Genomic DNA, 26,886 nt, shown 5'->3' with positions numbered 1-26,886 from the left:
GAGACAACATAACAGACAACTGCTTCTGCCATGTCAACTCTTGCATCCATCAAAATATTACTGAGAAATACTCATGAGGATAAGACAAGGTTATATATACTCATGAAGCTAAGGATGACTGCCAAACACACACATAGAGGACATTGTTTGCTACATAAAATCGTTACTTTCAAGTTATTCCAGTGGTATATATATAGCAAAGAGAGGTTTTGGGATTCAGGAGGGAAAATGGAAAAGGAATTCAAGCTCCAGAGTTGCTATATAGGAGAGCCTTGGGGATAGGAATCTGACTGATACAGAAGAAAGGTACTTGGTCTTGAAGCTGCAAACAGTCTCAGGTTCAAGTGTCAGTTTTCCCAGTTATTACCTTCATGACCACTGATGAGTCACTCAATTTCTTTAATCTCATTTGCTTCATTTGTGAAAGGAGAATTCAAATATCAAATAGATAGGATGAGAATTACATGAAGAAATACAGGCAAGTTATTTATGTCATAAGTCTTTGGATTCCCCAGTTCATTTCTGGTCTATCTGTGAGGAGGAAATTAAAGCATTCAGTTGTTGTCAGGAAATAGGTTTCATCGGCTCAGGTAGGGCAGGTTTGCTCCCCAGGTGGCACAAGGCCCTGACAGCAAAAGAACAAAACTCAAGCCTGAATCCTTCAAGACTACTTTTTCCTACTATGGGTCAGGACCCATTAGCGGAATATACAACAGTTTACTGTGTTGTGATTAACATATTTTAAGTGAAATGGAATGGATCACATTAGAGCTCATCAAATGTGGTACAGGTAAATTTCATGGAAACCTATCTCAGTTCCATATATGTGTGCATATTAACACATATATACTGCATTTTAATGTGAAATGTATTTCTTACTGTGGATCAAGGTCAAATTTTTTGAAAACTACTTCTTTAGAGAAAACGAGATTTCAAAGTCCCCGCTCAAAGGCTCATGTCACAATGATTCTGAGTTTGAAAGAAACAAGATAGGAACTGATTAGGAACAGTGTCCTGTTCCTCACAGGAGAGTGGTAAACATAGGCTGTTGAGACCTCAGCCAGACCCCTGACAGTGGTACATGAGATCCTTGTGGACAGACGCAAGCTGGGAAGAACCCTGGATACTAGGGAGACTTGGCTCCTGGGATGCTGGGGGTTATTAGCAGCTCCCTTCACATTCCCCTGGGAAACGAAGGGCCCACTCTCTGGGACATCTGGGTTTTGTTCACCTCCTGTTCTGTGGTACTCATCACCCAGGACCAGTTTTCTTATCTCCCTCCTAGCACACACAACTCTTGTGGCTGAGCTCTAGTTCTCAATCTTCCCCACCTTGCCTCACTTGGAGTTCTGCAGAGAGAGGACAAAGCAATACACAATAGATCAGAAAGATGCCATCACCTGACATGCCCAGAAAGTGAAGAGTCTTGCAATGATGGACCCAAACCAGGTGGAATGTGTCAGATTATCTAAAGAAAGACTGTGTCACAAAAAAAACTGTAGAAACAAGAAGTCAGTCACTCGTTGGTGGATCTAAGAACCATTCTCACTCCTACTCCCTTTTCACTTTCCAGTACACAGGATGGAAAAGCCAGACGCTACTTTGCAGCTGGAGGGGTGGATGGCAGGCCTGTACAGGGGCCACACAGTGGATCATGAAACACAGTTCTGGCTGGTGAGAAACAAGCAGAAGTCTGCAGGGGTGACACAGTAGTTTGGCTTTCATAATAAAAGGGACAGGTAAGGATGATGCCACCCCTGCCTTTACCTCCTACAGCCTTGAATGAGAGATATAATGGAGCAAGGACATGACATTTAGGTTCAGACAGATCTGCATTCAACTCTGTCTCCCCACTTACTGGAGGTGTAGTATTGGGTAAAGGCCTTAACATGTCTCATCTGTAAAATGGATTTAATAATGCCTGTAGATGTCCCCGTGAGAAGAGACAGATGTACCACGGTGGTCAGATGTTCAGTCTTCAGCTGGTACGTTGTCCTCAAGTGGCAGCTCTGTGCGATTGCCAATTTTCATCACAAGGCACTCTCCACTGTTGCTATTCTCTGGGTGCTTCATCCTTCCCTGATTTCCTTGGTCCTGTCCATGTCTCCGGAAAAAAATCCACTCATTAAACTCTCTCCAACTGACCATTTCACCTATTTCCTGCTACAATCCCAACTGATGCAATCACTGATCAAGTATGCTTGTCTTGGGCAGGACTTTACTCCAGCAAAGAGTAACCAGCTCAACCAGGCCCCAGAGGCCCTCTTGATCTAAAGGCCCCCCTAGCCAAGCCTCCTGTCCCTTCACGTCTGCTATTGACCCCCAATTACCCAGAAAGGACCCTGACCTTCCTAGTGGAACATCATGCACCTGCCTCAGGGGGACACACACACACACACACACATCCCATCCCAACCAAAGAAAAGGAAATGGCATCCAGGCAGGGTCACTTTTGTTGTACAGTCTCTCAGTCGTGAACAACTCGTTGCAACACCATGCACTACAGCACGCCAGGCTTCCCTATCCTTTGCTATCTCCCCGAGTTTGCTCAAACTAGGCAGGGTCACTAGCTAGATGAAATTTTCAGAGGAGTAAAGAAAAAGCAGGAAGGACTAAAATTTAGGATTTAAAGTTTAAAATACTTTAAACTCCATCTAGTTTCATGTTATGTCCCTAAAACCTACTACAGTGCATTTGGTGAGCTCCAGAAATGAATGTGTCTCTCTCCCCATCCCCACCCCAGCCCTGGAGGAGAAGGGAAAGTGAGTGACCGGGAAAAGCCCCCTCATAACTATGCTGGAGAGAGGGAGAGGGCCATCAGTGATTAGATCATCTCAATAATCTGGACTACCTTTCTGTTCCATGTCATGGGCACACTCTCCATTAATCTTGATTATGTTATCAAAATCTTAAATTTCCATGTTTCCTTTTGGTATTACTTCTCTTATTTTATCCTGGACTCCTTTGAGAATCCTGACATGCTGAGGTATTGAGAAGCAACTTTCCTCAATCTTAGTGATCAACTTCCACTCATCATTTAACGTAAAATTTAACAGAGCAGAGTTCCAGTTCCTGCTGGAATCATGCCCTCTGTTCCCACATTTTGGTGGCCTTGGGCTCCCAAAGAGCTTTTCCCTCTGGCTCCCCTTTGCTCAGTGGATTGTTGGGCTGCCTGGGTGTCCTGGGTTCCTGGGTGCAGGCACCTCAGCGCCGCCTACACCATTCTATCCCACACCAGCTATCTCGGGATAGGCCTTGGCTGCTGCCAGGACAGTCACTTGCTATTACAAGCAGTTTCCCAGCAATCAGCAGCAATTAGCAACAGCCTGCGTTCACACACATTAGAAACCACTCAGCAAACTCAGAAAGAAAAACTTCTGAGAATTTCAAAGAATGGCTGACCTCTTTCCATCTTCCAGCTGCAGCGAGAAGCCTCACACCCATCTCCCCAGAACTCTAAAGAGACTGCCAGTGTACACTAGACCTTGTAAACCTGGGAGAGGCTATGCTTTCTATGGGGTCTTCAATGTATCTTTCTGGAGCACCCTCCTTGAAACACGGTTTGGCCATATGCTAAGTGACTAAGCTCCATGCTGTCCTGTGATGAAGGCTCAGAAGTCATTTGCCTTGAGCTCCTTCCATCAGCAAAGTGGCACCAAGGGATGAATCTTAACACCTTCATCATTCCATCCAAGACACCAACTGGCTGCTCCCACCAGCCAATGCCCAGAAGTCAAAGTCTTCAAAGACAAGGCGTGGACATAAGTGTGGAACTGTTGTTATTTTAGAGAAAGCCCATCAGCAATCTATCAATACATGTTATTAAACAAACATTTACTGAGCCTCTCCTATGTTTCCAGACACAGGGCAGGTACTGGTATTCAGAGCTGAGGAGTTCGCAGTGTATAAAGAGAGAGAAATCTAAGTAGACAGTTGCCGTACAGTGTTGTGATAAACACTGTGGTAGCAAGAGGCATTGGGCGCTGGGGAAGCCTATAAGAGGACATCAAGAAAGCCTTCCTGGGGCTTCCCTGGGTGGCTCAGTGGTAAAGAATCCACCTGCCAATGCAGGAGACAAGGGTTTGATCCCTAGACTGTGGAAGATCCCACATGGCATAGAGCAACTAAGCCTGTGTACCACAACTACTGAGCTCAGGCTCTAGAACTCAGAAACCACAACTACTGAGTCCTTGCACCACAACTACTGAAGCCAGCTTGCCCTAGAGTGCTCAGCAACAAGAGAGGCCACCTCAAAGAGAAACCCGAGCACCACAAGTAGAGAGTAGCCCCTGCTCACCACAGCTGGAGAAAAGCCCACATAGCAATGAATGCCCAGTACAGGGCAAGGATAGCCAAGGGCATATCACACAGATGCTCTGAGAGGCAGGATCCTGGGCACCTGGGGAGCTGCACTGGTAAGTCAGGGAATGGGATGGGCACAAGGTCGTGAGAGATGAGACTGAAGGAGGAGTCAGTGGAGGCAAAACTTAAGAGGTTCTTGACGAATTCCAAGGTTCTTTCAACCTCTATCTCTCCCTGGGTTGTGACGATCCCCTGGAGGAGGGAATGGCTACCCACTCCAGTATTCTTGCCTGGAGAATCCCATGGACATAGGAGCCTGGTGGGCTACAGTCCATGGAGTCACAAAGAGTCGGACATGACTTAGTGATTAAGCACAGCACAGAACCATGAGGAAATGAAATTTTAGAAACAGAAGAGAACCTGGACATCAACTAATGCCACCGAGTAAGCTAAGGCCTAGGGAGGTCAACTTAAGATTAGAGACAGCACATGGAGATGATGGGGAGCCAGTAGCTCACATAAGACTTGACAGTCCACCAAGCTCTTTGTCATCATATTTCCATAACAGAGGAAAACGCGAACAAGTCAAAAGACCTAATCCATAACCACTGCCTGGCCGAGGAATCTTCAGTAAGTCCTTTTAAGGCTCTGATCTCACTTTCATGTCTACAAGAGGAAGAGAATGGATCACTGGTGCTCTTTCCAGTTCTGACACCATGTTTCTAGAATCCATTACCACAAAGCCTGTACTGACAAGCTGGAAAAAGGTAACTTCTCCTATGAAGATGGATAGTTAGAATTTTCTGAAGGGCTTCAGTCAGTTCAGTTCAGTCACTCAGTCATGTCCATCTCTTTGCGACCCCATGGACTGCAGCACGCCAGGCCTCCCTGTCCATCACTAGCTCCTGGAGCTTACTCAAACTCATGTCCATTGAGTCGGTGATGCCATTCAACCATCTCATCTTCTGTTGTCCCCTTCTCCTCCCACCTTCAATCTTTCCCAGCATCAGGGTCTTTTCAAATGAGTCAGTTCTTCACATCAGATGACCAAAGTATTGGAGTTTCAGCTTCCGCATCAGTCCTTCCAATGAATATTCAGGACTGACTTCCTTCAGGCTGGACTGGTTGGATCTCCTTGCAGTCCAAGGGACTCTCAAGAGTCTTCTCCAACACCACAGTTCAAAAGCATCAACTCTTTGGCACTCAGCTTTCTTTATAGTCCAACTCTCACATCCATACATGACTACTGGGAAAACCATAGCTTCGACTAGATGGACCTTTGTTGGCAAAGTAATGTCTCTGCTTTTTAATATGCTGTCTAGGTTGGTCATAACTTTTCTTCCAAGGAGCAAGCATCTTTTAATTTCATGGTTGCAGTCACCATCTGCGGTGATTTTGGAGCCCAAAAAGATAAAGTCTGTCACTGTTTCTACTATTTCCCCATCTATTTGCCATGAAGTGATGTGACCAGATGCCATGATTTTAGTTTTCTGAATGTTGAGTTTTAAGCCAAAGGTCTTCAGGGGGGCTATAACTCATATTTCTCATCACAATCCATTCCCCATTTAAATAAACTGTTCATGAATAATCTAACATCACCGTTATTGAAAGTCTGCAATTAAACCCTCAAACGAGGTGCCTCCATAATCTCTAGAAAATCCTGATCCCCAAAAGTCATTTTCTCACTCTAAGCGGAAACTGTTTCATGATATGTAACCAGAGGCCCAAAGTATAGTTTGCTCTCTTTTTTACTTTAAATATGGGCACTGAAAATTTACAGGGACATTGCATAATAAAGAAATGAATATGTCACACCCTCTGCCTTCCTTGTCATTTATTATTAAAGACATCTGCAGGACACCAGGCTCACATTACTTCGGATCCATCCAGGCCTGCTGGGAATACTCATTATGAGCAGAGGAGCCCAACCAGAGAGGCCCTTCATTTATCGCAAGCCGGACAACATGGCTGTTACCACAAGGATAGAAGGTGCAGGTGGGATGACTCAGCAGGAGCAAAAGGATTCTTCAGGAGTGGTGACCATGTTTCATGCAAACAACCTAAGAAACAAGAGAAAAAGGAAAAACAGAAAATGTAAACTTGCTAAGTTTTTCAACAATGGAGTTTTTTGGGGTTTTTTTCCTTGTTTTAAAATCAGGTTTCTGTGCTTCAAGGCACTGGGCTCTAGTGTAGGATCCAAACATGTAAAAAAAAAGCTCAGCCCTGCCCTCAAGGAGCTTACAGTCAAAGAGAGGAGATGGGAAATGAAAACAAGAAGTGCAAGAGATAGATGCCATGAAATCAGAAGTCGAGTTCAGAGAGGAGGGAAATCCCAGTGCCCTGGGTGAGCAGTGACGTCTGCGACAGAAAGGGTGGGGATGGGACTTGGGCAGGAAGTGAGTGAGCAGCATCCACCTTCCAGGTCGCCAGGGCCACCTCTTTGTCACCGCACACTATCTTTCTCTTCATGATTTCCCTCACAGCACTCATGCCCCCCGGACTCCTTTCCTTCCTTCCTCTCTTCCTTCCTTCCTTCATTCTCTTGTTGATTGTATGTCTCCCCCACTAGAAGGCAGGTACTATGAGAGCAGGACTTTGTCTGGTTCTCTTCAGTGCCTAGAGCAGTGCCTGGCATGCAACTGGTGCTCAATAAATGTGTGAAGGCAGGAGGGCAAGGCAGGCAGGAGGGAAACCAAGAAAGCACCAAGAAAGCGGGGAGGGAGAGAGGGAGGTGGGAAGGAAGATACCATCCACAGAAACAGGTTCATGCCCCTACTCATCTTTGCCTTCTATCCTATTACTTCTGAGAGATTTATCCTATTTTATCCTATTACTTCTCTCAGATTACTTCTGTGAGATTTACCCTGATGCCTCAGCTCACTCAATTCTTAACTTGGTCCTAAATTATTTTACAATCTGCCCACTCCCTACCACATACCCCACCAAACTGCATGATCACTTGTACATGCTGTGTCTTTGTTCCTGCTGCTCCTTGTGCCAGGAATATCACCCCTTTGTTACACCTTTATGTGCCAGATAAACGCCTGCTCACTCATCAAAACTAAAGGTGGCAATTTAGCAATATCTAACAAAATGTTAAATATGCACTCCTTTTGAGGAATCAACCCGCTTTTGCAAATGCACCCTTGGGACTTCTCATACAGGGTGAATGTCACCTCTTCTGGGAAGATCCCTCTGACTCTGGTAACACAGAGAATATCCCTTTTGTAAATCATGCATCCTACAATCTGTAACTATCATTTACAAGCTTTTCTCCTGATATTGAACCTGAGCTCTTCATGAAACTTACATGAGAGTAGACAGACAAAAATGTAAGTAAGAGAGCAAATAAATACAAAAACACATACTTTCAGATAAGAGCTGAAAATAAAATGGCTAATGCAATCTCCAAAGAAAGAGTGAGAGACTCCCTTTTCTAGTGTATTGTGCTCTCACTGGGTGTGTATTGAGATTGTCATGCTTTAAAATGTAAATTCTCCCCTAAAGGTCTGTAATACATATGCACAATGATACTCCATGGGATGTTATGGGCATCTGGGTTCTGTCTGCCCAAGTATGCTGTAGGATTATAACAGCAGAAACCATATCCTGTACACCCTTTTCCTGCCCTATGTCACCTAGCATAGCAGGATTTCATTTACTCCCTGGTTAATTAGTCACAAAAACAACTTAAAGTACAAGTGCTACTAATGAGTCCAAAGCATCATCTCTTTATAAAATGTTCAAACATATGGAGAGAGATGAACCTCAAAATGGAAGATGCTCATTATCAACTTAACAGAGATCTGTGACTGGCTCCTGACCAGTTCAGATTTAAAACAAAACAAACAAAACAAAACAAAGCAAAAAACTTCTAAGACTATAGATCAGTATAATTCTAATAGGTAATCTGAACTTACTATCTTTAAAATGAACTTGTGACTTATAAGCATCTTTATTTTGAAGTATAGAAACCTATGGAAAGTGATTCATGCATAGCCTGTAACTGCTATACCCTCTGTATCCTGTTTTATAGCAGCCTCATAAGAGAAGACATTTGTTTATAAAAGAAAATAATGCTTATTTAAAAATTCCTTCAGAATGCCAGGGAATATTACAGGAAATTGATATTACCAAATGAGTAAGACAAATCTAAAATACCTATTTAAGAGAAAAATTACTTTCTCAATCTTAACCCATAAAATTCATACCAAAGCATGTAGTAATTGCTCTTTTAATTATTTTCCTGTTTGTCTTTTTTGTTTTTCTGATTGGGTAAACAATGTACTCAGTGAAGAAAAAGGAAGCTCTTTTCAGAACAAATAGGAGGGTAAAGAGAGGCTCTATATTGTTTGGACATTTACCATGGGAACATTTCCTACCTGAGGAAGAGAATAGATATGAGCTAGTTTTCAATGGAAAAACATCACAGTGACTGAAATGTTTATTTTTTATTGTTGTCACTCACACCAAACTCCACAGGGTTCTTTCATTGTTTAAAAATGAGGTATCAAAATTGTTAAGATGACAATTTTCTCCAAATTGAACTATAGATTCAACACAATGGCAATTATGATTCCATAAGAATTTTTAGTGGAAATTGACAAATGTATTCTAAAACATATATGAAAATGCAAAGGATGTAGGAGAACCAAGACCTTCTTGAAAAAGAAGAAGGAGGGAGAGGGGAGGAGGAGAAAGAGAATCACATATGTAGTTGATAAAAATGAACAGGTACTGGGAATTGAGGATTAATGTACACACTACTGCATAGCACAGGGAACTATCTTCAATATTTTGTAATAGCTTATAAAGGAAAAGAATCTGAAAAAGAATATATATAAAAAACTGAGTAAAACTAAGTAAAACTGGATCACTTTGCCATACACCTGAAACTAACACAATATTGTACATCAACCACACTTCAATTTTTTTTTAAAATGAAGAGGCAAGTCACAGACTGGAAAAAATTATCACCATATATATATTACTACACATTACCAGATGGGCAAAATTTTTTCATCTGTTTAAAAAACATTTAAAATGTAATAAATATTTTCAAGAATGTGGCTCATTGGAAACTCGTACACATTGCTGGTAGAAATATACATTTCCAACTACAGTTGACTCTCATTTGTTGCAGTAGTTATATTCTATACACTTGTCACAAACATTGAGTTAGCAAATATTGAACCATTGTTCCTAGAGGACATAAATGTTCCCTGCTAGTCTCTAGTCACAACATTTTTGTCAATCAGTCAGTGCATAACTTCATTTTATGTGTATTTCTGTTCAAAGATACCTTATTTAATATAGACTTTGATTCATTAATATTGAACTCTAGCCAACAGTACTATAACTCAAGCCTAAAGGAAACATCCAACACAAATCTCTGTCAGGCACACCCTGCAGACAGTTCCCACTATGTGACTCTGTCCTTTTGGTCATAGCTGATTGGGTCTTTGATGGACACCTGACCCAAACTGGGCTAATCAGAATCTATCCCTCAAGAATTTAAACTGAGAGCCATACTGCAGAAGCATTAGCAGCTGTAATATTAATGGCCAATTCTCAAGTGAAGGTTGAGCTGTCCCCAGAACTGCCCTGCACAGCCCCTTCCTGAACACTAGTTATTCAGGGTTTCCTACAATTTCCATGAGGTTTCCTCTCACAAATCTACATTCCACAAGTTGTAATGAAGACACAGTCATGTGTTCATTCAACAAACTTTTCAATCATCTACCACCTACCAGGCACATAGTTGGAAACTTAGAGTGGATCCAAATGTCAAAACAACTAACTATTGCAGGCAGAGTCTTTATTGTCTGAGCTGCCACAGAACCCCAACTATATAGTTACTGGCTGTGAAAAGTGCCACAGCAGAAAAGCATGGGTGATCTTAGGGAATTACTTTTGTCACAAATGAGATGACATATGTAAAGCACTTAGCACAAGGCTTGGCTCCTAAAAGGCTCTCAGTGTACTATATTCTTTGGCCAAATTCTCTATATATAATAGTTCTGGCACAGTGTCTTCCTGGGTGTGGCCCATATCCTGCCAAACTGTTCTAATTGGCAACTAATTTACTTCTTGCCTTTACTTTCTGCTGCCAAATTATTAGTCCCAAAATATCACTCTGATTATACTGCCTAGATGTATCCCATGCCAAAGAGTTTGGACTCTTTCCTGTAAGCCACCTGTGAGGTTTCAGATGGGAGAGATGTAGATAAGCAGGTTCTTGTCACCTGTACCCCTTACTCCAAAGGAAATAAAGATGCTGATACTACAGAGGAGAGAAAGGGAAAGGTTGGGTGTCAGGAAGGCCACTGCAGTGCTTATTATTTCTACCATGTGCTTAGTCGCTCAGTCGTGTCCAACTCTTTGCGGCCCCATGGACTGTAGCCCACCAGGCTTCTCTGTCCATAGGGATTGCCATGCCCTGCTCCAGGGGATTTTCCCAACCCAGGGATCGAACCCAGGTCTCCTGCATTACAGGAAGATTCTTTATCATCTGAACCATCTGGGAAGCATTATTTCTAGTGAATTAATTAAGTTGTCCAGTTATCCAAATAAGTTACAACCTATGAGGGAGGTGGGTGGGGGACAAAAGAGTTGCTCTGAGGTAAGTCCTTCATCCTTCAGCACTGAGAAGGATTTGATCGCTCAGAGCAAACTGCTACAGGGATGATCAATCCAATAAAAACTTCGGCTGGCAGCTCTGTCTGCCTCCCCAGAGCCCTAGTGGATATCTGGGTGCTGGAGACAGTCTCTTTGGGAAACCCCAACAGGTGCTACCCTGCCATCTCTGCTCTCCTCCTTCTTTGCTTTATTCTCCCATTCTAAAGCATTCTGTGGCACTTAATGTGGCTACACAAGATCACAATCAATTGTAGGAGGACCAGCTTGTTTATAGCAGGACTCCTAGTTGCAGGAAATAGGGTTTATTCCTGGAAAGAATTAAGGCACAAGCGCTTTATTTTATGAATCATATCATCCTGTGTGGAATCAAAGTGCACCTTATGAAAAAATCATTACTGTTCATAAAACCAAACCCAAGTCTGACCCTAAAGGAGGGGTGAGCTTGATGGAATGCTTCCTGTCTCTGGGGAATTGCTGTAAGACCCATTAAATAGCACCTTTGAAATGACCTAAGACTCAGGAAAACTGCTTACAAACTAGCACTTAAATGTAAACTTCCTTGACTATCAGCTCTTTTTCTCCCTTCAATTTTTAACTATAAGATAAAAGAGATCCTGAGAGAAAGTTCAGCAAATAGGGCAGAAGTAAAGCAGCATTTTCTACCTGCATGGGAGTCTGTCAACCCAATCAATTCAAACGTGAGTTGGGCTCCTCTCACCTAGAGTCCGAGAGTTTCTACTTTCCTCCTTGTTACCCATCTGCATTCTGGCAGGGATAGAGTCCTGCCATCCATAGTGGCTGGTGGGTTTGGATCCCGGCCACATGGCTTGTCTCCCTCCCTCATTGACCCTTACATTCCAGCATCCCTTCTCAGGAGGCCAAATGGAAAGCAGCGAATTCAGAGATTCTCAAAGATGTTTTCTGGAGGATGATAGTTTGAAAAGCCATTGTGCAAAAGCCTGGGGGGGGGGGCCTAAGAAAATAAAATAAAAGCACTTTAGAAAGGCCAAATGCAATAGCAGATGTACACCCTTCAGTGTAATAAATGTTCTCTGATTGTTTTCCCCCCAAAAAGAAAGAAAGGACAAATGCTATTCAGAAGAGACTTTAGAATAAGCCCATATCTGTGAAACTGAGGAACCAATCTCTTAAACACTGGGACAGGAATTTAACTTGGAGCTAAATATTAAACGATTAATATCAGGTAGTATTTGCTCTTAAGGAACTCAGATATAATAGAAAGACAGCCACTTTAAATGCTTTTAGGAACAATAAAATGTATACAATATTGACAAGAATATTTGCTGTTTTGAGGCTCAGTGTCCAGTCCCCCTTCTGATATCAGCACCCAATTTCTCCTCCCCCATTGGATTCAGTCTGGGTGGAACAGCTCAGTCTTGGTATTCTTCCCAAGATCCAAACTAAGTCAGCTGGACACTAATCACTGAGAATTATAAAAGGTGCTATGGAAATACAGGGAAGGATTCACAATTGTGCCAGGAAAGATCATGGGAAACTTCCTGAAGAAATTGATGGTAGCTTTGAGTCATGATAGCCAATTAAAAGTTAGAGAAATAGGGTAAAAAATAAAGACATTCTCAGAGCATTAATTTGCAAAAAAAAAAAAAAAAAAGACATAACAAATAAACAAAAACACAACAACAGAAAAATGACAGGGACCAGATATAACCAAAGTAGAGGTTGAACATGCAAGTAAATTTTAATTACAGTAAAAAGCTTGAAAACAATATTGGTGGTCAACCCTCACCCCACACGTACAGAATCAGAATCTTTGGGACTGGGACCAGGCATTGGCCTTATATAAAAGTTCCCCCAGATAATTCTAATTGTAACTAAAAAATCAGCACTCCAGGTCATAGCAGGCAAACACCTTGCCTACACAGCAGACCCAACACAGGGTTACTTTCCCCCAGGCTGGACATCTGAAAAGATGTCATTCTTTATCTATTTTATATCTGTTTTCATATCTTCTTCCACACTAGACTCTGAGCAAGGACCTTGTCTTGTCTTATTTTCATATCTCAGCCTAGGACACATGATTGCTACTCAAAAGTATTTGTGAAAATACCACAGGGAGGAAGAAATTCACCCACCTTCTTCTGATGAACACTGGATGTACTGGTCACTGTTTCTTTCACTCAAGTAAAGAGCCTTATGGTCTTTAGAACCTCTTTTCAGAGTAGTCATGTAAGAGGAATACTTGTTTAAATTTGGAAAGAACTAACAACTCCTATTTGATAACCCAACACCTTATTTTCTTCATAGCACTTGTTGTCTTGAATTATATTTACTTATTGTTGTGCTTTTTCATTACCTCTCACACTAGAATATAACTTTGTGAGGGCTGAGATTGTTGGGGGTTTTGTTTACATTTTAAAATTTACTACTGTATCCCAGGACATAGACAAAGTAGATTCTTAATAAATATTTGTTGAAGGAAAGAAGAAATCCCAAGGAATAGAAAAGATGGGGACAGCTATTAGGAAGAGATGAGAGCAGAATGAATTCTTAAAATATACTGTCTATTTAGGCAGTAGGGCTAAGATTTATTAACTGTTTTATTTCCTATGTCTTTATTGAATCTTCTGAGCCAGACACTCTTATGGTCTGTGAATTCAAAGTGAGTAAAATACAGCTTTTGTCCCTGAGGGGCCTGTGGTCTAGTTGAGGAGACAGAACTGTCAATCTGTGTATGTGTGTATGCTAAGTTGTTTCAGTCATGTCTGACTCTTTGTGACCCTATGGACTGTAGCCCGCCAGGCTCTCCTGTCCATGGGATTCTCCAGGCAAGAATACTGGAGTGAGTTGCCATGCTCTCCTCCAGGGCACTTTCCTGACCAGGGATAGAACCTGTATCTCTTGCACTGTCTCCTGCATGGCAGGCAAATTCTTTACCGCTGAGCCACCAGGAAGCCCTTCAATCTGTGTATTCTTGTATATTATCCAACACTGGCAAAGGCCATAGAGTTGCTATATGAAACACCGAAAAGATTACCTGACCCAGGGCAGTCTGTTTCATTTCCTCAGATTTGGATTCATCTAAATAGATCAATATGAAATAGGAGTTGCTGGTTGTTCAGTTGCTAAGTCACGTCTGATTCTTTTGTGACCGCATGGGCTGTAGGCCCCCAGATCCCGTGTCCATGGGATTTTCTAGACAAGAGTACTAGAGTGGGTTGCCATTTCCTTCTCCAGGGGATCATCCCAACCCAGAGATTGAACCTGCATCTCCTGCATTGGCAGATGGATTCTTTACCGCTGAGCCAACAGATGCCTGTATTAGTTTCCTAGGGCAGTCATGATAAAGTACCACAAACCAAGTAAGTGGCACAACAGATATGCATTGTCTCAAAGTTCTGGAAGCTAAAGGTTCAAGATTAAGGCTTTGGCAGGCTTGGTTCCTTTTGAGGACTATGAGGAAGGAGCTGATCCAGGCCTCTCTACCTGACTTATGTATGGTATCCTTGCACGGTATTCCCTCTATGTATGTCTATTTCTGTGCCCTTTTTTAAGGACACAAGTCATATTGAATAAGAGCCCACACTAATAACCTCAATGTAATTTGATTACCTCTATAAAGATCCTATTCCCACATAGGATCACATTCTGAATTGCTGAGGGCTCAGTTCAGTTCAGTCGCTCAGTTGTGTCCAACTATTTGCGACCCCATGAATTGTAGCATACCAGGCCTTCCTGTCCATCACCAACTGCTGGAGTCTACCCAAATCCATGTCCATTGAGTCAGTGATGTCATCCAACCATCTCGTCCTCTGTCGTCCCCTTCTCCTCCTGCCCTCAATCTTTCCCAGCAACAGGGTCTTTTCAAATGAGTCAGCTCTTCGCATCAGGTGGCCAAAATATTGGAGCTTCAGCTTCAACATCAGTCCTTCCAATGAACACCCAGGACTGATCTCCTTTAGGATGGACTGGTTGGATCTCCATGCAGTCCAAGGGACTCTCAAGAGTCTTCTCCAACATCACAGTTCAAAAGCATCAATTTTTCGGCACTCAGCTTTCTTTATAGTCCAACTCTCACATCCATGCATGATCACTGGAAAAACCATAGCCTTGACTAGACGGACCTTTATTGACAAAGTGATGTCTCTGCTTTTTAATATGCTGTCTAGGTTTGTCATAACTTTCCTTCCAAGGAGTAAGCGTCTTTTAATTTCATGGCTGCAGTTGTCACCATCTGCAGTGATTTTGGAGCCCAGAAAGATAAAATCTCTCACTATTTCCACTGTTTCCCCATCTATTTGCCATGAAGTGATGGGACCAGATGCCATGATCTTAGTTTTCTGAATGCTGAGCTTTGAGCCAACTTTTTCACTCTCCTCTTTCACTTTCATCAAGAGGCCCTTTAGTTCTTCTTCACTTACTGCCATAAATGTGGTGTCATCTGCATATCTGAGGTTATTGATAGTTCTCCTGGCAAAGGCAATCTTGATTCCAGCTTGTGCTTCCTCCAGCCCAGCGTTTCTCATGAGGTACTCTGCATATAAGTTAAATAAGCAGGGTGACAATATACAGCCCTGACGTACTCCTTTTCCTATTTGGAACCAGTCTGTTATTCCATGTCCAGTTCTAACTGTTGCTTCCTGACCTGCATACAGATTTCTCAAGAGGTAGGTCAGGTGGTCTGGTATTCCCATCTCTTTCAGAATTTTCCACAGTTTATTGTGATCCACACAGTCCAAGGCTTTGGCATGGTCAATGAAGCAGAAATAGATGTTTTTCTGGAACTCTCTTGCTTTTTCAATGATCCAGCAGATGTTGGCAATTTGATCTCTGGTTCCTCTGCCTTTTCTAAAACCAGCTTGAACATCTGGAAGTTCATGGTTCATGGATTGCTGAAGCCTGGCTTGGAGAATTTTGAGCATTACTTTACTAGCGTGTGAGATGAATGCAGTTGTGCAGTAGTTTGAGCATTCTTTGCCATTGCCTTTCTTTGGGATTGGAATGAAAACTGACTTTTCCAGTCCTGTAGCCACTGCTGAGTTTTCCATATTTGCTGACATATTGAGTGCAGCACTTTCACAGCATCATCTTTGAGGATTTGAAATAGCTCAACTGGAATTCCATCACCTCCACTAGCTTTGTTCGTAGTGATGCTTTCTAAGGCCCACTTGACTTCACATTCCAGGATGTCTGGCTCTAGGTGAGTGATAACACCATCGTGATTATCTGGGTCATGAAGATCTTTTTTGTACAGTTCTTCTGTGTATTCTTGCCACCTCTTCTTAATATCTTCTGCTTCTGTTAGGTCCCTACCATTTCTGTCCTTTATCGAGCCCATCTTTGCATGAAATGTTCCTTTGGTATCTCTAATTTTCTTGAAGAGATATCTAGTCTTTCCCAGTCTATTGTGTTCCTCTGTTTCTTTCCATTGATCACTGAGGAAGGCTTTCTTTGCTGCTGCTGCTGCTAAGTCGCTTCAGTCGTGTCCGACTCTGTGCGACCCCATAGACGGCAGCCCACCAGGCTCCGCCGTCCCTAGGATTCTCCAGGCAAGAATACTGGAGTGGGTTGCCATTTCCTTCTCCAGTGCATGAAAGGGAAAAGTGAAAGTGAAGTTGCTCAGTCGTGTCCGACTCTTAGCGACCCCATGGACTGTAGCCTACCAGGCTCCTCCATCCATGGGATTTTCCAGGCAAGAGTACTGGAGTGGGGTGCCATTGCCTTCTCCAAGGCTTTCTTTAGGACTCCACAATTTCTTTTGAAGAGGAACACAATTCAACCTATTACACAAGGCTAGTCCAATCCCTTTGTTCAGGCCAATGGTTGTAGTTCTCTGACCTACAAACCTTTCTCCAAGGCTATTAGTGAGTAGTAAGATGGACATAGGGTTGCACAGAGTGGGATACAACTGAAGCAATTTAGCATACACACACATAAGATGGATATAGTTCACACTTTATACACGAGCTATTTGATACAGAAGCTTTCAAAAGCCAGAGTAGGAAGGAGGACAGAAGAGAAGCCACATGTTGAATAATTGGGGCTAATTATGGACATTTGTGTTTTCCAAGGTAAATGAACTGAGCTATCATAAATGTGTCACCATTTGCTTTCAGACTTAGCGTGACAAGAGTTTAGGCAAAGTGCAATTGTTCCCCTTACTGTCAGAAGCAATCCTGAAGTCTGTCAGACACAAAGTTCACATCTGCAGAGGGCCCCCCCCCATGGCAGCCCCTTCAAACCTATCCTGTCCTCTGCATCTGCTGCCATCTATTCACGTCAAATGGCATTGCAAATTGCAGCAATGCAGTTTTTGGATCCTGACCCAAAAGTCATCAGTGCTCATGTACCCCTTCCCAGACATTGTCCTCTCTTAGAACACAAACTGCTTTCCACTAGGAAGTCTGGGTCCCTTGGAAACTAGTCAATGGCTAGTGTGGACTGCCAATCAGAGAATGAACTGCTAGAGTTGGTTTGTTTTGGAGTATGATTTCAAGTCATAACTGGGGGAGATGTCATTCCGTATCAACTGTCACTGATGATCACGTGGCTTTGGATGTCTGCATGCTTTCACTCCTCCTCTCCATATTTTTCATTTTATTTAAAAATATTTATAATGTCTACTCCTTTAGAGATTACTATAAGATTCAGTTGGGAAAACTGCATATGACTCCATACTACATTAAGAGGTATCAACTACAAATTGGCACTCGCCATGGGCACTTGCCATCTACCTCTACAAGGATCAGATTGTGTGCTGCTGTAGCTGCTGACTTTCAACAACCTCTGAAAGGAGTTCAAGGTGGGGAGCAGAAAATAGGCACTCTGTGCTCAGGGAAAAACTGGCAGGACAAGTCTTCAGATAGTTAGATATTTTTGGGAGCCAATTTTATGAGCCCAACTCCTTTATCTCCTCAAATCTAGAAAAGCATTAAAATCCTTCATGGTGACAACTGTTTTTTGTGACTAGCAGAAAGCTTCATGAGACTAGCAGAAACCTTCTGAAAAAATATGTGCTTGATTGCATGTACTCTATCTTCACCAAAATCACATATATAATGTCCTTCCCCCCATCTCTTTGGAGCAGTTCCTCAGAGCTTTCTGAGGTGCTGTCTCCTGAGCTGTAGTCCTCATTTTGCCCCAAATAAAACTTGACTGGAAATTCTCGTGCATTTTTTTCAAGCCGACAGAGGGAAGTAGGAAAGACATGTCCATTCCCAAATCAGACACACCTTTGCTACCTCCCTCTACTTTAGAGCCCCATGGGCATGAGATAAACCATCCAGAAACACTGTAATGTAAGGAAAAAACCTACTGAATTTAGAATCAGAAATCCTGGTCTGGATTACCAGTTTTACATCTTATCAGAACCGTTTGATATTTGGCAAGCAACTTTTTTCATTCATCTTTGCTGACCCTCAGAATTCCTACCTCTCAAAAGTACACAGGTTAGATTTAAACAAATGTATGTAAAAACTTTTTTTAATGTAGTATAGAGTCATATGCAGACTTCCTTGGTGGCTCAGATGGTAAAGAATCTGCTTGCAGTGCAGGAGACCCAGGTTTGATCCCTGGATCAGGAAGATCCACTGGAGAAGGAAATGGAAACCCACTCCAGTATTCTTGCCTGGAGAATCCCATGGACAGAGGAGCCTGGGAGGCTACAGTCCACAGGGTCACAAAGAGTCGGACACAATTGAGTGACTAAGCGTGACAGAGTCATATGCAGTTTTCAAAATTGTATCTTACAGAAATCTTGAAACCACAGCTTGGCTTACATAGAGTGAGATTTCTTTGGTATCTGGTGAAAAATGGACCTTTTCATGTAAGTTTCTGTGAGAATGCTATCTCTGAAATTCTGTATGAAGTAACAAATACCTCATTTCTGCGCAGGCTGAGCTCAGGGATGTTAAGTCAAAGAGGTGTGATGAGCCTCAAAGGAGGAATTTCCTCTTACTTCCTGTTTTAGCATTTCTGCATAGACAGAGCAAACACCTAGCATTTTTATGGTGCTTTACCATTTCTAAACCATTTTTGCACACATGATTTGAGATTACCCCAGGGTAGCCATTCCGAAGTGTGATATCACAACAGATTGAAGGCAGAAGCAGATATGAAAAATTCAACTGTCTTCCATTAAGCCAAACATAAAAGCAATCAGCAGAAATGTAAAACAAGATGACTCTTCTCACAAATAATTTTTGATTTGTAAAGTATAGTTGGTTTTCATTAAAAAATTGCTAATTATGTTAAAATGTAATAGGTTTTTTTTTTCAATGAATTAATGTATAATTGAGAGTCCCTTGGACTGCAAGGAGATCAAACCAGTCAATCCTAAAGGAAATCAACTTTTAATATTCACTGGCAGGACTGATGCTGAAGCTGATGCTCCAGTATTTTGGCAACCTGATGCAAAGAATACACTCACTAGAAAAGTCTCTGATGCTGGGAGAGAGTGAAGGCAAAAGAGAAGCAGGTGGCAGAGGATGAGATGGTTAGATAGCATCACTGAATTTGGGCAAACTCTGGGAGATTGTGGAGGACAGAGGAGCCTGGCATGCTGCAGTCTATGGGGTCGCAAAGAGTCAGACGAAACTTAGTGACTAAATGACACAACAGTGTATAATTATTTTAACTTCTAATATAGAAAATAGATACAATCCATGTCAACCAAGCTGGGAGACCACAATTTTTAATAATCCAAGTTCAGCCAAATTCAAGTTGGATCATGTCTGTTCCCAAGAGCAGTAAAATTATTCTAAACAACTCAAGTAATAGTATTTAACCCTTACTGGGGACGAGCCATGTGCCAGGTACTATCCTAAGCCCCACCTAATTTTTGTTTAATCTCTTGTACCACAGTACTATAACTACCCCCATCTTACAGATGAGTAAAGCAAGGAACAGAGAGGTTAACTAATTTTCCCAAGATCACACAGCTGGGAAATAGCGGAACCAGAATTTACATCCAGTCTTCTCTGAGGTCCATGCTCTTCATCACTAAAACATACTGTCTTTAAATCAAGCCATCACATGAAACAGAAGCCATAATAAATCCCACATGTTAAGTACTGGTTCCCTTACCAAGAAATAAGCAAGTATTGACTGGCTGTTAATGATTTAAAGGAGCCAATCTTCTTAAAGGGTCAAAGGTTTCTTGGTAAATTTTTAATAGCACAGCATGGAACAGGCTTAACTGATCTTACTTAAACACTTCAGTTGGGTGTTGTGAGGTGTTTTTGAAATTTTTCAAAACACCTTTTTGAAAATTGGTTGGATGGTATCACCAAGGCGATGGACATGAGTTTAAGTAGGGTCCGGGAGTTGGTGATGGACAGAGAAGTCTGGTGTGCTGCAGTCCACAGGGTTGCAAAGAGTCGGACACGACTGAGCGACTGAACTGAACTGAATATAGCTTTTAATACTATTTTAGGAGGAACATGAGAAGTACTTTTCAGAATAGTTATTCTTCCTGGCCCTATACAATCGGGGCATTGTGCAAAGAAGGAAGTAGTCAGGTACACCACGAAAAGGAGATGTTAATCCAGGCATAGGCCTAAGACTGATAACATCCATATATCCCTCTGCCCCTCAAGTTTCTTCTAGCACTTTTCCTTGCTGGGTGATTCTGCTTTTCGATGGCTGCCCAGTGACCCCAGCTAAGTTGCTAACTGACCTCACCTCTCAGGGGCTTCTCAGGCGGCACGGTGGTAAAGAATCCACATGCAATGCAGGAGACTTGCAGGAGATGTGGGTTCAATTCCTGGGTCAGGAAGATCCCCTAGAGGACTGCATGACAACCCACTCCAGTATTCTTGCCTGGAGAATCCCATGGACAGAGGATCCTGGAGGACTATAGTCCATGCAGTCACAAAGAGCCCGACACGGATGACCACATACACACTCACCTCTGAACCATTACATTCTACTTTGTGCTTTCACTATGTAGATCTCAGGAGGCTACTTAAACACTAATTTCTTCTCCTCTGAAGAAGGTCCCCTCTGAGAAGTCACCAGGGGAGTCACCAGAGAAGAGTCGTTTTGTGTGTAAATGAAAGAAATTATCAAGCAAATGTGGAAATCTGAGCCTTCTCTTCCCTGCCTGAGGCTGTCCTTGCTGCTCCAATGAATGTTTTGTTTGGTCCTGCCTAGGTTTCCCTTCTTGTTCTGTTGCTTCCTCCTGCTCATCTGCTTTTAGGATATGTAGGTTGAGGCTATAAAATTAAGTTCTTTATGCCAAGTTGTCTCCCTTTTTCTCCACTCCCCATTCCACCATCTCAGCCAAAGCAATTCCCCCACACAAACTAAAAAGACCTTAATTTAAAATGTCATGTGGTAAAACTTGCTGCTAAAGCTTCTACCCCAGATGAAGAAGACTATGGGTCCCTTTGGAAAGTTACTGAATTATCTCAAATGATATAAAAATCAGTTTGTAAATCAAAGTCACACCCACCACCCATTATCACCTCTCCCTCCCTGGGGCTTCCTCATTTGATTAGATTCATCACAGGATGAGTCAGGACACCATCTCTACCATCTAGCTCCCATTGAACACTTGCCAATGATTCACTGCTCATGAAAAGCCATGGTTCTCTGTGACTTAATGGAGGCATTTTGAGTCTCTGAGCTTTTGCATCAACTAATTAGCAGCAAAAGATGTGAGGAAGGAAACCCTGTTCCTTGGCTTATTAATTCGATACCCGAGACCCTTGTGGGGTCCCAAAGAGTCGGACACAACCGAGCAACTGAGCACACCCACAGACCCATGTGGCAGAGAGAGACCAAAGCTTGGAGCTCTGGGAAGCTTCCCTGTCCTTCTTGAGCTGAAACAGCTATCACAGAGTTACTCAAGATGGCTCAGTGCTCTGGGCAGAGCCGCTGCCCTTAACGAGATGGAGGCTCCCAGGCCTCCCAGGGTGCAGGAAGGAAGCATAGCCCCAAAGTATTATATCCCTCGCTTCCTTTCTGTTCTTAAACTGGGTTCACCATTTCTTTGTGATATCCATCACTTCTCCTACCAGCTGTGAGGTCAGGAGGAAAAGCAATTAAGGGTATTATTAATCACCAAGTTCCCACTGAGAAGGGTCAAATTGCAGCAGGGCTTGACAAAAGCAGCAACAATTTTATAACCAGTGGAGTTATAAAAGCAGAAAGCTCAACATCTTAGAGCTATATTTGGGCTGCTTCTTTCTTAGCTCTGAAAATCTTTATTGAAGGTGAACATCCCAGAGGTGATTAAAAACTTGCCTTTCTTTAAATTTGGAATTGTTTGAGCTCTAACAATATTTGAGTTTGGCAAGCCTGGAGTCTCTTTTGGGAAGTTGCAGCAAAAATGAATTGGAAAATGTATCTGCACTTTTAATGGAAAAGAAGAGAAAGGATCTAATCGCCTTGCTGTTAAAACATCCATACCAGAACTTCTTTACTGAAATCCATAGAAAATCAGGAATACGTTTTACAGAATTAGTTTTGTACATGCATTAAAATATCTATTGAAATTCTAAGCATTTCATGGGATTAGTTCTATTCAAAAGTTCTGAAATGGGCAGGGTTTGTTTCAGCGTCTACAACCCTTTACCCACACCAGCACTCATGTAGGGGACTGCTGGTTACCGCCCCTGAGTGATCTGACTGCTCTTCTAGCTGCTCTTTTCTCTACGTGATTCCTACATATTCACTTTACTCACTCAATCAGTCAAAAAATATTTACTGAGCATCTATTATGGGTCAAGGATACAGTAGAAAATAAAACAGACATTTCCTCCTTTGTGAAGCTTATAATCTAGCAGGGAGGACAAATACTGATTAACCAGAATTATTAAACATAAAGTATAGATATCACTATTGGAAAAGGAAATGGTGACCCATTCCAGTATTCTTGCCTGAAAAATCCCATGGACATAGGAACCTGGCGTACTACAGTCCACTGGATCGCAGGAGTTGGACACGACTTAGCAACTAAACCACCATAGATACCATACTGAATTTCCAAACTAAAATCAAGTCACTTATGCCAGGAGCAAAATGGAGATGGTCAATGCAGAAAACTTAATCTTATAGGAATTTACAACTCTTCTCAGAAAACAGCAGAGGACATCAGCCAGTCCCCAAATGCCAATTCTGTTCGTGCGGTCTCTGGACTTCCTTGTCCCCTGACTCACCTACCCTGAGCAAATAAGAAAAAAAGACCACTAGGCAACCAATCAGTGGAAAGGGTCCACCAACTTTCATATTTATTCACACAAAAACCCCTCAGCCTAGGAGCAGCCAAGACCTCACTGCTCTCACAGCCTTTAGTTTCCTGGCTTGCAGGTCAAAAGTCTTGCAATAAACTCATGCTTCTGTTTTATTTTATTCCGTGTACAGAGTTTTGTTTTACACAAGATCATTTTACCATTAAAGCTATACGTGCATGCATGATAAGTTGCTTTAGTCATGTCCAACTCTTTGTGATGCCATGGTCTGTAGCCCACCAGGCTCCTCTGTCCATGGGATTCTCCAGGCAAGAATACTGGAGTAGGTTGCCATGCCCTCCTCCAGGGGATCTTCCTGACCCAGGGATTGAACTGGAGTCTCTTATGTCTCCTGCATTGGGAGGCAGGTTCTTTACCACTAGTGCCACCTAGGAAGCCCCAAATCCATGTGTATCTACCTCTAAAAAATAATTTCACATTTTCTTACCTGTGCTAATTATATTAAAGGAGTAGTTTTTCTTGAGCCCTCGGGCCTCCATTGCCTTTAGCTCAAAATAATCCATATGCCAAAGTGACACATCTTTGGGAGGCCAGTTCTGTTAGGGGGGTCTAAATTTTACGTTATGTGTATTTTATCACAATTTTTTTTAAAGCTAAGATGAAAAAGTTTATCACTTTTGTTTATTTAAAATTCTTAGTAACACTTAGAAATCAAATAGAGTTTTCTTAACTTGGTAGAGGTTATACCAAAACCCTAGGGCAAGTATATACTTAATGGGACAAAAGTACGCATATTCCTCTTTAGGTAAGGAATAAAAGCAGAGTTCCAACATGGTTTAGCATAGCTTTAGAGGTTATAGTTAACTCTAAAACTAAAGAAAAAGAAATAGCAGGTATAAGGATAGGCTGAGAAGAAATAAAAGTATTATTTACAGATGATATGATCATCAAACTAGAAAATACAAGTATATTAAAACAGACAGTGAGTGTTTGAGAATTGAAGAGTAGCAAAATTAACAAATACAAAATCATCAATAAAAATCATAAGTATTTCTCGTACCAGCAATAGTTAAGTAGAAAATGTAGTAAAAAAAAAATAAGCAGAGCAACAAAATTATAAAACATCTGGCATTTCATTTAATAGGGATATTAAAAAACACTGTGGAGAAAACCTTAAAACTCCAATAAAGAAAATAGAAGATTCACCGCATAAATGGAAAGTCACTTCACTACACTTGAAAATGACAACTTAATATTATAAAGATATCATTAATAGCAAAGTGAATATACAAAGAGGACTGATACTGAAGCTGAAGCTCCAATACTTTGGCACCTGATGTGAAGAGCCAACTCATTGGAAAAGACCCTGATGCTAGGAAAGATTGAGGGCAAGAGAAGAGGGCAACAGAGGATGAGATGGTTAGATGGCATCACCAACCCAATGGATATGAGTTTGAGAAAACTCTGAGAGATAGTGAAGGACAAGGAAGCCTGGTGTGCTGTAGTCCATGGGGTCGCAGAGAGTTGGACATGACTTAGCGACTGAACAACAGCAGCAACAATGAAATTCCAATGAAAATTCTAGTTGGAATTTCTTTTTAAGAACTTAAACTTATTCCAAGTTTATATGTATATTCATATAAAAGTCCAAAACTGCTAAGTCAGCCTAAAATCAGAGGGATATATAGGGGAGGTTACCAAACAGAAGGACATTCTACGAAGCCACAGTAATAAATATGTGCTGGTTCTGGTACAAGAAAAACATACAAAATCAATGGAATGGAATAGGAAACTCAGAGTCAGGAATCTGATATACAATAAAAGTAGTATCACAAATCATTGAGAAAGGACATATTACTTAGTTCCTCATTTAAGAAAATAGCTGTTTATGTGGAGAAATTAAATTTTCTACCTAATACCCTAATTCAAAGATAGACTCCAGATGGATTATAGACTTAAATATGAAAGATAAACTATAAAGTTAATAGAAGAAAATATCTTTGTGATCTAGCAAAATAAATGATATCTTTTATTACCTCAAAATTAATTATTATTTTTCAACAGAGGACAATATGGATAAAGTTGATAAATTAAAGATAAGATATTTTCAGTTTCTTAAGCTGACAAGTGATTAATATACAGAATATATAATAACTCCTGCAAATCAATAAGATAAAGGAAATCAGCTCAATAGGCCAAATGGCCAGAGAATATGAATAAGCAGTTTATAAAAGAAAAAAACTGAAAAGGCTAACATACATGGAAGAGATTTCCAATTCACTGAAAATCAGAGAAATGAAAAATACAACAATGGATTCTTACCCTTGTAAATTAGTAACAAGTCGAAAACTGAATAATGCAAAATGTTTGTAGGAATATGCACTTCTAATAGGAGTGCAGACTACTGCTATTCTAGAGAGCAATCTGGAATCACTTAGCCAAATAAAATTAACACATACCTAGAATCCAGAAATTCTCAGAGAATAATAAAAATACTGGGAGAAATAGTTACTAAATATATAAAATATAGGGGTTCCCTGGTGACTCAGTGGTAAAGAATCCACCTGCCAACTCAGGAGACGCAGGTTCAATCCCTGGGTCAGGAATATCCCATGGAGAAGGAAATGGCAACCCACTCCAGTATTCTTGCCTGGGAAATCCCATGGACAGAGGAGTCTGGAGGCTTACAGTCCATGGGGTTGCCAAAGAGTCAGGGTCATGTCCCACTCTTTGGCGACCCCATGGACTGCAGCACGCCAGGATTCCCTGTCCTTCACTGTCCCCTAGAGTTTGCACAAACTCATATCCATTGAGTCAGTGATGTCATCCAACCACTTCATCTTCTGTTGTCCCCTTCTCCTCATATAAAATATATAAACATATTTACATTAATAAATATTAATATTAGTATTATATATATATTTATCCAACAAAGAACTAATATATAAATATATTTAAAATCTTTTAATAACAAAACAGTTACAAAAAAGAAAGGACTTAAATGAACACTTCACAAAGAAATAAATACAAATGGCCAATAAGCAATGAAAATATTCTCAATCTCTTTAGTTATTAGGGAAATGCAAATTAAAACTACAATAGGTTACCATTTCATATCCGCTAGAATGGCTAAGATTTCAATGACAGTGGAAAATATTAACAACAATATGAATACTGGAAGAGCATATATTTCTGGTAAATTATAAAATGATACAAACATTTTAGAAAATTATTTGTCAGCTTCTTATAGAGTTAAACATACACCTACTCTAAACTTAGTAATTTCACTCCTAGGTGTTCATGCAAAAGAATTGAAAATACATCTACAAAAAAGACTAGTACAAGAATGTTTATAGCAATGTTATTCATAACAGGTAATACACTGGAAACAATACAAATGCCCATCAACAGAAAAGTAGACACTTGTGCCTCCTCTATTTCCCTAAGGATTGAGGAGTATCAGAGAAAAGGGGGAATTGAAACTGAGGGACACTGTAGGGACCTCCTGGGTACAAAAGCCCCTCTGTGTCTCCTGTTTCTTGTTTGTAGAAAAAGGCTTTGGTCTCCCAGGCCTTCCCTGAGTTCCAAAGAGCAGATTCAAGCAGTTACTAATTAGGGAAGTGAGGGAGTACAGAAGCAAAGGAAAACCAGTCAAGAAACAATAGTTCAGCCATAAGATAGAATCCCAGTTCCTCCTTAAGGAATATACATAACATTCTGGTGCACATTTCTGAGTTTTATGCAGAAACTAAGACCCCTGCCCAGGTAGAGA

General features: G+C 41.4%; 1 protein-coding gene across 2 annotated transcripts in view; it reads right to left on the bottom strand.

The window, feature by feature from the left end:
* The window catches only part of PDE7A (phosphodiesterase 7A), a 600,339-nt gene that overhangs the window by 519,868 nt on the left and 53,585 nt on the right, over positions 1–26,886 (bottom strand). Inside the window, exon 3 of one of the 2 annotated variants that reach the window (XM_081503289.1) lies at positions 6,173–6,362. The gene's annotated coding sequence lies outside the window, so the exon portion shown is untranslated. Of the gene's footprint in view, positions 1–6,117; positions 6,363–26,886 lie in introns of both variants that reach the window. The other variant, XM_081503288.1, reaches the window with a different exon arrangement.

This window comes from Giraffa tippelskirchi, chromosome 6, assembly GCF_054371585.1.
Source record: "Giraffa tippelskirchi isolate mGirTip1 chromosome 6, T2T-mGirTip1v1.2.pri, whole genome shotgun sequence".
In the NCBI taxonomy this organism is placed as follows: Eukaryota; Metazoa; Chordata; class Mammalia; order Artiodactyla; family Giraffidae; genus Giraffa; species Giraffa tippelskirchi.
The sequence above is the reverse complement of the archived record's forward strand: the minus strand, read 5'-3'. Positions and strand labels throughout refer to the sequence as shown.